Below are 12,876 nucleotides of genomic sequence, written 5' to 3'. Positions count from 1 at the left end.
ACGTTATCATGATGAACTCTGAATCGCCCTCACCCTCAAAAGCAGCTATGAACCTGCAGGAGCACAAGGTGCCATGCTGTGAGAAGACACACAAAATTAAAATAGGCTTCTGGTCAGGCGGATCTGCCACTTAAGAGTCTATGCAAGGGGATGTAGCCTTTCGCAGTATTGAGGCAAAACGTCCTGTTTTAAAGGATTTAGGGAGATTTGCAAAATGTTTGGTCTGGGGAGACCCCACTGAGTAGAGTAGTGAATACAATGTGAGCCCTAGCGAAAGCAAGGAAGTGGCCCCTTTAACTGCTGAAGTAGTAAAATACAGAATAGTCCGTGTTAGATGGGCCTCTAGGGGCTCTGGTGCCACTGCACCTGATGCACCAATGGTAGCTAGGCTTCTGACAACATGCTCCTCCTAGAGGGAGTGCTGGAACAAGGAAGGGAGAGTGAAAGTAATAAAGATTAATGATCAGTAATCCACCCATTGTAATGTTGAAAATATAGCCTCACAGATTTTAGTTTTTTTCATTCGACTGTTTGCCGAAGAGCTTGCGCCCTCGTGGTGTGTCATAGAAGCCAAGCAGAGCCTTTTTACTATGGAAGATGGCCATGCTGTCTTCAAAATTACTTTTACTGTGAGGGGTCTCAAATACCATTTCATCTCCAAATTAAACTAGAAAAGAATCTCAAGCTGAGAGGCAAGTGAATTGCTGGTGTTTAGAAACGCCTTTCGTTAAAATGGACTTTTGTTCATTGGAATAAGGTGATAAACACAAAAGTTAATGCTACCATGTTAGTTTTGGGCCTTTTAATTCTGCTTCCAGTTCTCGGGAAAATGTACATTTTTTTTATCCTGGATGACCCTATAATTCTTATTTGTCCAGCGTTGGTTCTTGAGCTCCGGATCAATGTCCATTTTACATGCAATCAACATAAGATACATTTTTACCTAAGAAGTTTAATGGATAAGCTTTTGATTATCAGTGATCAGTGTGATAATCTTACATAAATTGGACCCTAGTGAACAAATGTTTGGACAAACATTTTGAAGTATTGTCAGTAGAGAGATGTGGTAGCCATGCACCGACACACACTGTAGTTTTGATAAGAATTTTAATTTCCAATTATTTTATATGTTCGCTTAAGCTGCTGAATAGTAAATCGAGGCTCTGGGAAATAACTGATTCGCCCAGGATCACCCAATTTCCTACAGGGGTTAGACAGGGGTTAGAAGTCCAGCCAGCTGGTTCCACAGCTGACCACTTAACCAGGCCCATATGTCATCCTATGGCTACCTCTCAGATTGGTTTTCGGGATGACGGAAGGTCGAGTCCAGCTTCGGCCTTCGTGTAAGTAAATCTTCCGGCTTTTGACGCCCAGCGCCGGCCCGGGCTTATTAATAATTAAATGGGAGTTAATGCCCATTAGCGTCCCCTGTGACGAGGCGGCGCGAGGCAGTGAGGCTTGGCTTCTATGTAGGTCAGAAATCATTTCACGCTCGCGCGCTCCATTAATTGCGTGCGTTAGTTTGCTAATTGAAACGATCGCTGTGATTGGCTGTGCAGGAGAACTCTGCGAAGCATCTTTTCGGCATGGAAAATTGATTCGATTCTGAAACTGTGCGAGTATCTTCGTAAAGCATCAGTGGCCGCTGTCTCCTCAGTAGACCACTTGTTCCCCCCACTCATATCCACCCAGGCACTCTCTACCTAAAGTGATTTGGTGCACCGGTGGTTGCAGGTGGTGGGCGGGACTTAGTTTTGATCATACTACTTTGACCCAGAATCAGAGAGAGAACGGTGACAAGAAAGAGGAATTAAAAGGTTGACAGAGGGAAACCGAACAGATAGGAAAGGCCTGCTAGTGTCGGGGAGAGTGACAGGAAGTGTAGGGTGTGGTGGGATAAAAAAACAGGCCTGATGCAGAATTTTATAAATTAAGCACTGCCCACCTCAACCCCTCCAAGGGTGAATGAAATGTTGGTAAGCCGTGAGGTAGCCCCTTGGTTTGAACGCCTGCTGCAGAGGTCTTTGTGCATGTCTTTGTGTATATTGTGGTTTAAATTTCCAGCTAGGTCGACATGGAGTCTATAAAATAAGCCACACTGAGTAGATAAATAAGCCACACTGAGTAGATAAATAAGTCCTCTATTTCAATAACTTTTTCGCTGCACAATTCTGACAAAACATGCACAACCTAGTGCTTTCGGATTCTGAGTAGATTTTGGGGCATCCTGGGTCAGAACAGCTGTTTCAATAGTACCAAAAGCCAATGGTGATTTTTCCCTAGATTTACAGCACCGTGATCGAAATGCCTGTGCTTCACGCCACATATGGGTCCTGTGGGAATTGTAATCAATATATTGCATTGATCTGTATATGGGGTCCTTGCAAGGGTGAATTGCAATATTGACACAGTGCAGGCGCTCAGGCTGGACCATCTGTATGAGGAAGGAATACTAAGACATGAGATGCGGTCTTGCGTGGCCTTCAGAAGTACGGAAGTCATCCAAGAATAGCCCATCAATCGTGTACTCAAATCACTGCTTGAATGCATGGTATGTGGTCTGCGTCTGTCTCACAAGAAGTAAGCAGGCCAGGAAACAACTCGATCTTGTGTGGGAATGTGTCAAGCTATGTCCGGCTGAGGAGATCTCCTACAAGCTTCCTAGCTCATGAAGAAAATTGACAAGAGTTAAACTTCCCCATTTATCAAGTGCATGTTATGTGGCACAAGGTGCTGTGCCTGACTGTCGCACAAGAACAAGAAGTGGCCAACCAATCGTCCTGGGCTAGTCCATGCTTATGACTTGGTTAGATGAGCTTTCCGCCTAAATAACAAATGCACAAAGCCATGTAAGGGAAGCTACACGGTCTGTTCCCCCCCTCTCTGATACAAGGAACTAGGGGCATGATTTGTCAAGATGAGGCTGCAAGCAAGTTTTATTTTTTTTTTGCACTCTACTGGTTTTAGTGGCATAGCTGTGGGGTGGGGGTTTCAGAGGTGAGCAAGTTGTTTGTTGACTACCCACCCGGAACAAGTTGTCTGTGGATCGCCACCCCTTACCTGTTCCGGGCAGGGAAACTCCGGGATTGCTAGGTCTAGCTACGCCACCGACTGGTTTGAGACCTCACCTTAACTCATCACTGTGAGTGGTGTACTTATCAGTCACGGCACATAATACCCATTTGCAAGGAGTCACCCAAACACCTCCCTCATTAATATATAAGAGGCATAAGCCCTTTTGCAACTTTTTGGGAATGGCTGCTATTGTAGGGGATATACTGCGTAATGAACAGGGGTTCTGCCCATATTACCCTCCCATACCTGGGCAAGGAACATCACATGGATGAGAAAATAGAACAAAAAGGTACTAAGGGATAAATTAAGCAAACGCTACTTCAAAACAGGAAACAATTTATTAACCTGTTTTCTACACTCTTTTTTTTAACAATAAATGATATGATTTTTGCAAAGGACAAAATATTGAGTCACAAAACAGGGGGGAAGTGACCAGACTATATACAGTAATCAAAGTTAGGTAATTACAATATATACAAATATACAACTATGTACCCTAAACAAAAAGAAAAACAGGGGGGTAAAGAAAACACTATTAGTTATCTGTCGACGCAGTCGCGGTCGCGTTTCCGCCAGTGGTTTCTTCTGGCTTCATCAGGACAAGGGTACTGAAAAATATATATACAAATGCAATATAATTCCTAAAAACACACTATGCCGCAAAGTAAAACTCACCCATTTACACCGATGCAATGACCACCAGAAAGTTGAAAACGTGAAATAATGGAGTCAAAACCACGCCTCATTTTAAGGGGGAAAGACAACAAGCTCCAAAAAAGCCAAATCTTCACACAAGTGATAAAGAATACACAGATTATAGAAACCCAATCACCACGGACACATTCTTCTGTCCACCGTGTGTCTACAGATAGATATCGGGGGGCATGCACTTAAAAAATCAATAGACCACTTCAAACGAACAATGGCAGCTGCCACAAGGTTCCAAATACCTGCAAAGTGTAGTACACGTGACCCCCCCAGCGGGAAGTGCCCAGGCACCACCCTGAGGGGTACAAACGACCTCTTCCCAAGGGTTAATCAATTCACGCTCTCCTAAAAGGTATATAGAGGGAGAGAACCAAAGAACCGGATCTATTAACTTATCGGTTACTCAGTACCATCGGTGATTAAGGCGAATTGTAGGGGATATAGGCCTGCAAGGGACAGAAGATCTCCATGCTGCTTTCAAATGCACTGCATGTCAAAATGTTTTTTTTTTTTTTTTTTAAAGTTGGCCCTTGACGTAACAGGAGCTGGTGTTTTTAAAAATATATATTTTTTTTATGTTAATGACCTAGAGGAGCATGCAGTGGTTCCATAAAGCAGTGATTGTGCCCACTGATGCTGATAGCTACATTTCACATGGTGGAAGCTGTCCCCAGAGAACAGATTCCAATTTGCACAACTGTCAACGAGACTTTTTGGGTCTTGGTAATAGTGAAATGACAGGATCCACTAAAGACTACTTCGGTGGGTTCCAGATGGCTAGATTACTGTAAGGACGAGAGGGCTGGGCGCTACTAAATAATTAGATTGCTGCTCTTGTCGACAGATAAGTAATCTGAACTAACGACTAAGGTGACGGATGTCTGCGAGAGAGTGAAATATCTGGATTTCACTAAAGCACAAAATGGCTAGGCTCAACAGAAGGCTGTGGTAGCAGACGTCCACCTCGGAGATGCTGAAGATATTCACAGTATTACAAAAACTCCTCCTGTTTGTGTGCATCACACACAACATCAAACAACTGCTTCGTCTACAATAGTAAGGCCCATGAAAATACCCCCCCCCCATCCAAGCAATGGTCCGAGTCCCATCGCGCATCATGGAAAGAAAGGTCAGCCAAGCAGTGTGTCCTGCCTGCTTCTAAAATGAGCTCTTCACAGATCCCAGCTGTTTCTCAATGGTAATATTTACTGTCTCTGTAGATACCCTGTTTTACTGTTTAAAAAAAAAACTACCAAGCTCCTGTAGTGTGACAGCATGACATGAGAGTAAGTGTTGTCACGACAGCTCCCTACCGACCACTATCATCCTTTGTATGCCCTTCAGCGTGTCTACCACAAGAACCTGAAAAGTCCAAACAGTAGCCAAAGCCAGCTCAAACTGGCCTCAAAGGTATTCAGTCCAGTTTGAGCTGGCCTTGGTTACTTGAAGCACAACAAGATTAGAATCCAACTCCCAATTATTTGACACAAGGTCACCCAAAGTAATACATTTTAAGACCATGTTCACCCTCCCAAGCCACCATAGCTACGTAGGGTAGCCTGAAGAGGGAACCGCAATAGAGTTCAGATATCCAACAGAGCTGGGTGGTTCATTCCCTACAAGCCCCCCCATCCCCCTCCGATTGGTGGATTGTTCGCTACTAGATTTAAAGGATCACTTTTTCTAGGACCCAAGGCTTGAAAGAATGTGACCAGGAGATGCAAAAGAAATCTCATTATTTTACAGAAATTGCTGAACGTTCTTTTATTCCATTAATCCCCGTCACTCTACTTGAACCTTGTGATGAGAGGCCTCAGTTCACCTCTCTAATCGGCCACTAAAACTCATTGAACTTTGATACCTCCCTCAGTTACATGCGAAAGTGAAACCCATTCAGAGTACAGAATGCGCCCCTATGTCTAGAGGTGATTTCACTGGAGGGCTCCATCGCGCTGTACTTTCCTGAGAAGCCTGCACAATGCGTGCTGAGATTTATTTTTAGCAATAGAGTATAAAATATTTACACCCACTCCCCCTCACATCGTTAGAAGTGGAAATGTCTCTGTGCCGCGTAGCCCTGGGGCACCGAGCTTGCAAGTGTGACTAGGGTGTTAGCTCACACACAGGATTGTTGTGGTTCCTTCTAACGAGTGAGTCAGAACATGTCGGCAGTAGTATGATTTATATGCACAGCAGATTTTAGCGCTTTGGATTAAACAGGCAAGGAGTGAGAAACGTGGCGCTGCTTGGGCGCTTCCATGCAGCGCACAACCGGCTCGCGCGCAAAGTCAAATCCTTCCACAGGCACTGCACTTACTGCCAGATAGCTGTGTCCATGTAGTATTCAAACTGCATTAAATAGTGCTCGCTTCCCCTGACTGGGCTCTGAAGCGTATACGGGTAGCACGCTACACTTAGATGAGTGGTTTACAGCGTGGCCTATGTGGAAAACAATTTGGTGTTGCATGTGACGAACCACAGGGGTGTTCTGATCTCGTCCTAGGTTGCTATGCCTAGGTGTGTAATGGCGGGAAAAGGACCGAGAAACCGAAACACGTGCACTTTACCCACATTTATGTTTGTCTGTTTAAGGGGTCTCTATAGGGTCCACCAAGGAGTGATAGATGAGAAAACCCACGCATGCCCTAAATGCAGTTGTACAGATGCCCTGCACAGGTGAGTGGCCTCCAGGCATGCGCTGCACACAGCCAGCCACGGGAGATAATCTCCATATCTGAGCCCCTCCAGAATAATGGGGAATAACCAAAGACCGAGAGACCCAGCTTTTGTGCATACTTTTTAGTTACTCACTTCTTTGGTGACAGAGGAGCAACCCACGTGAGTAAACTGGTAACAAGCAACCCGATAATAGCTCTAAAGCGTCCACCCAGGAGTGAGCAGAGAGCAGCCCATTAGAATGCGTTGGTGAAAGACCGCATGCTTGAATGCCACCCAGGAGCTGTCCAGGTCAAGCCCCATAGCATGCAATGTACACATGCAGCTATTGTAAAGGATCTCAGCTGTCTATTTAAGGAGTGACTGTGAATGAATATACATGGCGAAATCAGTGATGTAACGCAAAATAATGGGCCCCCTTGCAGAATGTGATGAGTGACCGGGGCATCTCCTGGATATTCATTGGCTTTGGGCTCAGTGGGGCCCCCTGAATGGTGGTCCTCCCCCCCCCCCCCCCCCCTCCCCAGACTACTGGGGCCTGCTCGGGAAAGCAGCGTGGTTTCCCCAAGGGTATATAACTATTTCGTATTCCATTTCACACAATATGCAAGGCATGCAAAGGCATGGCTTAGAGTGTTGGGGGGCCTCCAAAACCAGAAACGCTGGGGGCCTCTGCACCGCGGGGACTGTGGCGCCCTCGATTACACCCCTGGGTGAAATGCAGCTATAGTACACTTTCTTTAGAGTCTATCCAGGAGTGGTAGAGGAGACTCTGTGGGCATGCACTGGTTACAGTGAGCCAGGGTACCATGGTTAAAGTAGTGTGAGCAAGCTCACAAAACAAAGTACCATGATAAATGAGTGATATGACCAGTTGAGGCCATGGCCTAATGCCAAGCTTATAATGGGCATCATTCCTTAGTCAGCAAGAATTGGCAATGCCAGGAAGATTTCAGACTTTGCTTACCGGGGTCCACCCAGGAGCGACAGAGCACTCACCTGAGTCATGCCCTGATAGAAAGCAAAAAACACAGTTGATGGACAGAATGTAGAACAATGTCATACATTCACCCCAGTACAAGGATCTGGGCCTAAATCCATCGTTTTTTTGCACTCCACACCACCCTGGGTTAGACACTGGCTATATGCAAATCAGCTCCGACCCTGTGCCTCATGGGAACAGTCCAGTCCGAACTACCAAGCCATGTCTTTCCCAGACCGGAATCAAGCATCCAAGGACCGGTTTCTGGCTATCAGCCTTCATCAGCCTGGATAGCTTGACTCCAGTGGTGTGGAGGGCCTGGGACTCACGTCTGAGCATACCCAGCCCACTCGGGGTGAAAATTGCAAAAAACACAGTTGATGGACAGAATGTAGAACAATGTCATACATTCACCCCAGTACAAGGATCTGGGCCTAAATCCATCGTTTTTTTGCACTCCACACCACCCTGGGTTAGACACTGGCTATATGCAAATCAGCTCTGACCCTGTGCCTCATGGGAACAGTCCAGTCCGAACTACCAAGCCATGTCTTTCCCAGACCGGAATCAAGCATCCAAGGACCGGTTTCTGGTAGAAAGCAGCCAGAATACATGTGCACTGTGTGCACTGATTACAGACAGCCTTGAGAAATGGATGTTTGGATCCACGGAGGCGCACCCTATGGCATTCGCTCTTTGTAGACAGTCTGGATAAATACTTTATAGGGTCCTCCAGTGGGCCACTGATTGGATTGGGAGGCTGGAAACACCTAGGGACTGGAGGCAGGGAACCTGAAAGGCAGGACAAGAAGGAAAGTAGTCTAGAACGATGGCTTGCTGGGTCTGTCTGTCGGTGAAATATCTTGGTGTTCCTGGGAAGGTATCATCGACTTACAGTGAGAAAATAATTATTTACAGCATGCAAAATTACGTAGCTTAAATAAAAAAAGGCGGGTTTATGTAGCCATATTTAGTAGCGGTTTATCATCATCACAATAACCTTATTTTCAACTCCAGGTTCATAAAAGTACACTTAAAAACATACGCCATCACATCAATCTACAAAAAGGATTTTAAAACATCAAAAGATAACATATCATATGTTTGAAATAAAATACTTGGATAAAACCCTTAGTAGTTTAGGATCCGGCTACTCAAAAGATCGGAGTCTGTGTTCATAAACCTCAAGTTTCCCTCTTTCAAAATACTCCTTCAAACTATTTGGAGTTGGAAGCCATGTAGTAAAACATCAAGTTAAAAAATACAACCCGTACCCGCCCCACCAGAGTTAATAGCTGCCATTTCTAAGCTGTCCAAGTAACATGTGCAAATTAGCAACAAAATACATAAGACATTATGTAGCCAGTAAGTCGACACTGGTCAATATAAAATATTAAGACATTATAAAGAGCAGTAAACGCACTTTGCTACTACTACCACATGTGCAATCTACCTTGGCTTGGTACAAATTGGCAGTACAATTTATTAGTTAATTATCGTTCCAACATAACGACACCAATTAATTTAAGAATAAAAACAAATACAAAACAAGCATTTACAATGCAACGGTTTCGCCTTTGAAAAAGTTAAAGCTATTGGCATTGTAAATGACAACATTTTTATTTATGTGTTGGTTTTCAAAACAGATAAATAAATGGCACTGTCATTTACAATGCCAATAGCTTAATCTCTTGCAAATGCCACACACAAACACACAGACCCACACACATACATACCTGCAGAGCCACACGCAGAGCAACACACACACACACACACACACACACACACACACACACACACAGAGCGACTGCGCTATCCCAAACAAGAAGAGATTGGTGGAAAAAACGGGATCAGGAACATTGGGACATTAAAAAAATGCAGACACTGTAACAGAATCAGAGCTATCAAAATGTACACAGTAATATGCCTGTTGAAAAGGAAGTCTTAAAAGGAACAATAAACGCCAACCCTCAGAGAGGAAAATCAAGTGAAAACCTAATAAATAAAACAAAGACAATTGACCCGAGGATGAGCAAATTGTTTTCAGTGATACTATTGACAAAATTCCAAACCACAGTGAAAAGCCCTGGATAAGATTCCACAGAGGGAAGTAGGGAATATCATTAGAGTTCCTAATGCATTTTTTCATATTTTGACGAGGCAGTCACGACCTTTATTCTGTAAGTAAATGTCTTTTTTTAACGTTCTCTTTTAAAAAATAAGTTCGTTCTAGAAAAGTGGAAGACACTTTCTATTGTTGGAAAACAAATCTGAGCAACATGTAAGAAGCTTATTCTACACAGGTTTGTGTGTCCAACCCCCCCCCCCCCCCCAAGTCGAAAAGCAGCTTTAAAAAACAACACTGAAATGTTCCCATTCCAAAGATTGGAAGGGACGTCACAGGTTCTAATCCTTATTTCAGCATGCAGTGTAACGGTCGGCAAATCGCTCTCTGTCCCTCAATAATATGTAGAATGTGAAAAAAGCATGCATATATCAAAGATAAATAAAACTGTCTAGTATTGTCCCACTACGCAGGGGCGGACTGGGCTATAAGCAATCTGGCAGAGTCCGAAAGGCTCGCCTTACAGGTTAGTGTGAGGCCTTACTTTTTGGCTGTTTGTGGGCCTGTTTATGTTCTGGTGGGCAAAACACCTATACTTGTTGTCTTTAAAAGATCAACACTGCCTTGATTTGGAAACGTGGGCACACCTTTCGCAAGAGGTGTGGCGCCGCGGCCAGGGCGACTGACGCTGGAATATGGGGATCAGGGTTCGATCCCCGGCTCCGGCGGCAGGTTAGCCCAGCACCATGTGACTCTGGGCAATAGCTTGCTTAATCTTCCCGACGGCCCCCAGCGCCTAGAGACCCTTACGGGTGATTGTGCGCTTTACAAATGTGGATTATTATTATTATTATCAGATGTCCTAATGAGGCCCACTTAATTTTGGAGCACTGGCTTTTTTTTGTAATCCATGCTCCACTCTGCCAACTAGCAATATGCTAGCTTGAATCACCTGCCCGGCACCCAATCCCATCCTCCGTGACAATCCATTGGTAGTTTTAACTACACACCGAGCACGCAAAACCGGTCTGAGTGAATAGCTGAAGTTTGAGATGCCCTCGATCCTGCACTTTCGAGTGAGGTTGGTTTCTTGCTTCTCCCTGTGGAAACTGTGCCCTGTAGAGATTCTACACAGATTCCTACGGCAGACATCCTTCTGAACAACGACACTGTGATTACAGCATGCAGCACGCACTGAACGATTTATGTGGCTTGTGTTTACTCGCGGAGATTCGATACGCTCTTTACTTAGTATGGGGGTAGCTTCCCTGGCTTAGTTGAAAAAAAATGTTTTGGGTATATATATATAAATACCAAACACCACCAATCCCGTGTCTCAGACATCATGGCGGCGCTCGCTGACAGTCCGAAAGTTTCCCTGGACACGCCTGCGCTACCCCCACCAAAGACAGAGACAGACAGACAGACAAAGACAACAAGCATTTACAAAAACGTGTAGGAAAATTAAAAAACTTACCTCCGGGAGTCGGCTCGGTGTAGGGAGCGGGTCGGGTCTGCAAGCGGGTCGGGTCTGCATCCTCACAGGGAGAGCCGTCCGGCTGGTGTGAGGAAGGATGCCAAAGAAAAAAAGAAAACCCCGCCCACCGCCACACTGACGTAGGCAAAAGGGAAAAATTTTACGCAACGCCCACGAGTCGCCTTGAAGAATGACGGACGCCTCTCTCTGCCAATGGCTAGCCTCCATTTATGGAGCTAGCCAATGGGAGAGTGAGGCGGTGCCCAAGCCACAATACTCTAACAAAAGTTTTTCGCCTGCGCGAACCGCTGCTTGCGCAGCTTTTCGCCAGGTCGAAACCTAAAAATGTACAGAGGACTACTTAGCAAAGTGAGAATATAATCTTAGTTCGTAAAACACAGTTGTGCTATACGTTTACAGGCCCAGCCCCTCAGTCTCCAAGAACAAGCATATAACGATAAAGGCATATTACCTTCAGAAAGGATATGTTATTGCTTCTCTCCTCTCTCTTGCATACCCTTACTGCGCATGACCGACATAAAACATTTTGAAATGCATTATACCACAAGCCTGTTGGTGTCTGTACTGAGGATCCTGAAAGTGTCCATATACCGGTTGGTACCTAATTTTCTACACCGAGGAGCTATTCACTTTGCCCTTAGGAAGCCACCATAGGCCTGGTAGAAAAACATTATTTGGGTTATAGACTCGGGAACATCTTCAGAGGCGGTGCAAAAATCTCCTCCAGGGATCGCTTCTGCACGCTTGTTGTAGTGGTTTATCAGGACTGTGTGTAGTTGTTTTATTCTGAGGTTGTTTTCGTTGAGAACTATGACTGCTCCCATATTTTGCACCCTTTGGTTGCTGGCACCACATGCACTGCATTACATTAAAGTCTTTACAGCTAGATTGGTGTATATTAAATGTATGTAACCCAGGCATATATTTATTTAGCAAGTTTGTTGTGTATCACTAGAACCTTTCGGGGGTGGGTGAAGATTGTTTCCTGTAGGTTTTGAAGATGGAGGCTCTTTAGTTTGTGCCGGAAGTTGCTATTTGAAAACCAGGGATACTAGCCCGAGGCTCTACAAGGCCCAAAGAGAGACACACTGGCTAATATGAAGTAAGAGTCCCTTCTCCCTTTGGATGTGGATAGTAAAACTGCCCTTATGCTCCTTGAGCATCAGTTTCCTACGACCGAGCACACCATACAATCCTACTAGTAGTATATGTATGTATATATATATATAGAAGTGTGTAAAATTGATATTAAGTAGGCTAAAAGGTCTGAGATTTAATCAACATGTACTTGACAAATAAACGCATCTTTCCCTTCATCACTAGGTTTCACCTCAGGGAAATTTAACAATAAACACATCCATTGCCAGGAGATCTGGAGTCCTTGTTGCAGCTGGGGTGATTGCAGAGAATTAAGGTCACTTTCTTCAGTTAATCAAGACTCTCAGTTGTCTGCGGGGCTTTGAGGGACCAGCGTGGCACATGGTGCACTTAAAAATAAAGTCTGAATAGGGACACATTTTGGAAATGTGTGGAGATTCATTGGAGATTCATTGGACTAATACAAGTTTCTAAAGATGTTGAAGGAAATATTTATTTGCTGAAATACTGTGATTGTCATTTTCGCCCATCACTCTTGGTGAAATCATTTCTTTGGTTGCTGGATTAAGGCACTTGCTCAACATTTGTCTTTGTGCTCTGGCAGAGTCTTGGCAAGCATACTGAAATGCATTGGTTGTTCATGTGGTATTTGTGGACATCCCTGATGGCCGTTCTAGCAAGATGGCTACAATTTCTGGTTCTGCTGTTGGGACTGCTGGATTGCATCTATTCTGTGTTCGTAAATCAGGCAGGCATCTTGAAGTTCTTTCAGTG

The 12,876-nt window shown here is 44.6% G+C and overlaps 1 protein-coding gene and 1 pseudogene across 1 annotated transcript in view; one reads left to right on the top strand and one right to left on the bottom strand.

Moving 5' to 3' along the window:
- Positions 1-12,876, top strand: part of C1_1H1orf21 (chromosome 1_1 C1orf21 homolog) — a 415,212-nt gene that overhangs the window by 61,185 nt on the left and 341,151 nt on the right. The gene's annotated exons all lie outside the window — the stretch shown is intronic.
- Positions 1-12,876, bottom strand: part of LOC144765733 (fibroblast growth factor receptor 3 pseudogene) — a 35,802-nt pseudogene that overhangs the window by 9,903 nt on the left and 13,023 nt on the right.

The sequence above is a fragment of the Lissotriton helveticus genome, chromosome 1_1 (genome assembly GCF_964261635.1).
Source record: "Lissotriton helveticus chromosome 1_1, aLisHel1.1, whole genome shotgun sequence".
Lineage (NCBI taxonomy): Eukaryota > Metazoa > Chordata > Amphibia > Caudata > Salamandridae > Lissotriton > Lissotriton helveticus.
This window is presented reverse-complemented; position numbering and strand designations above follow the sequence as displayed.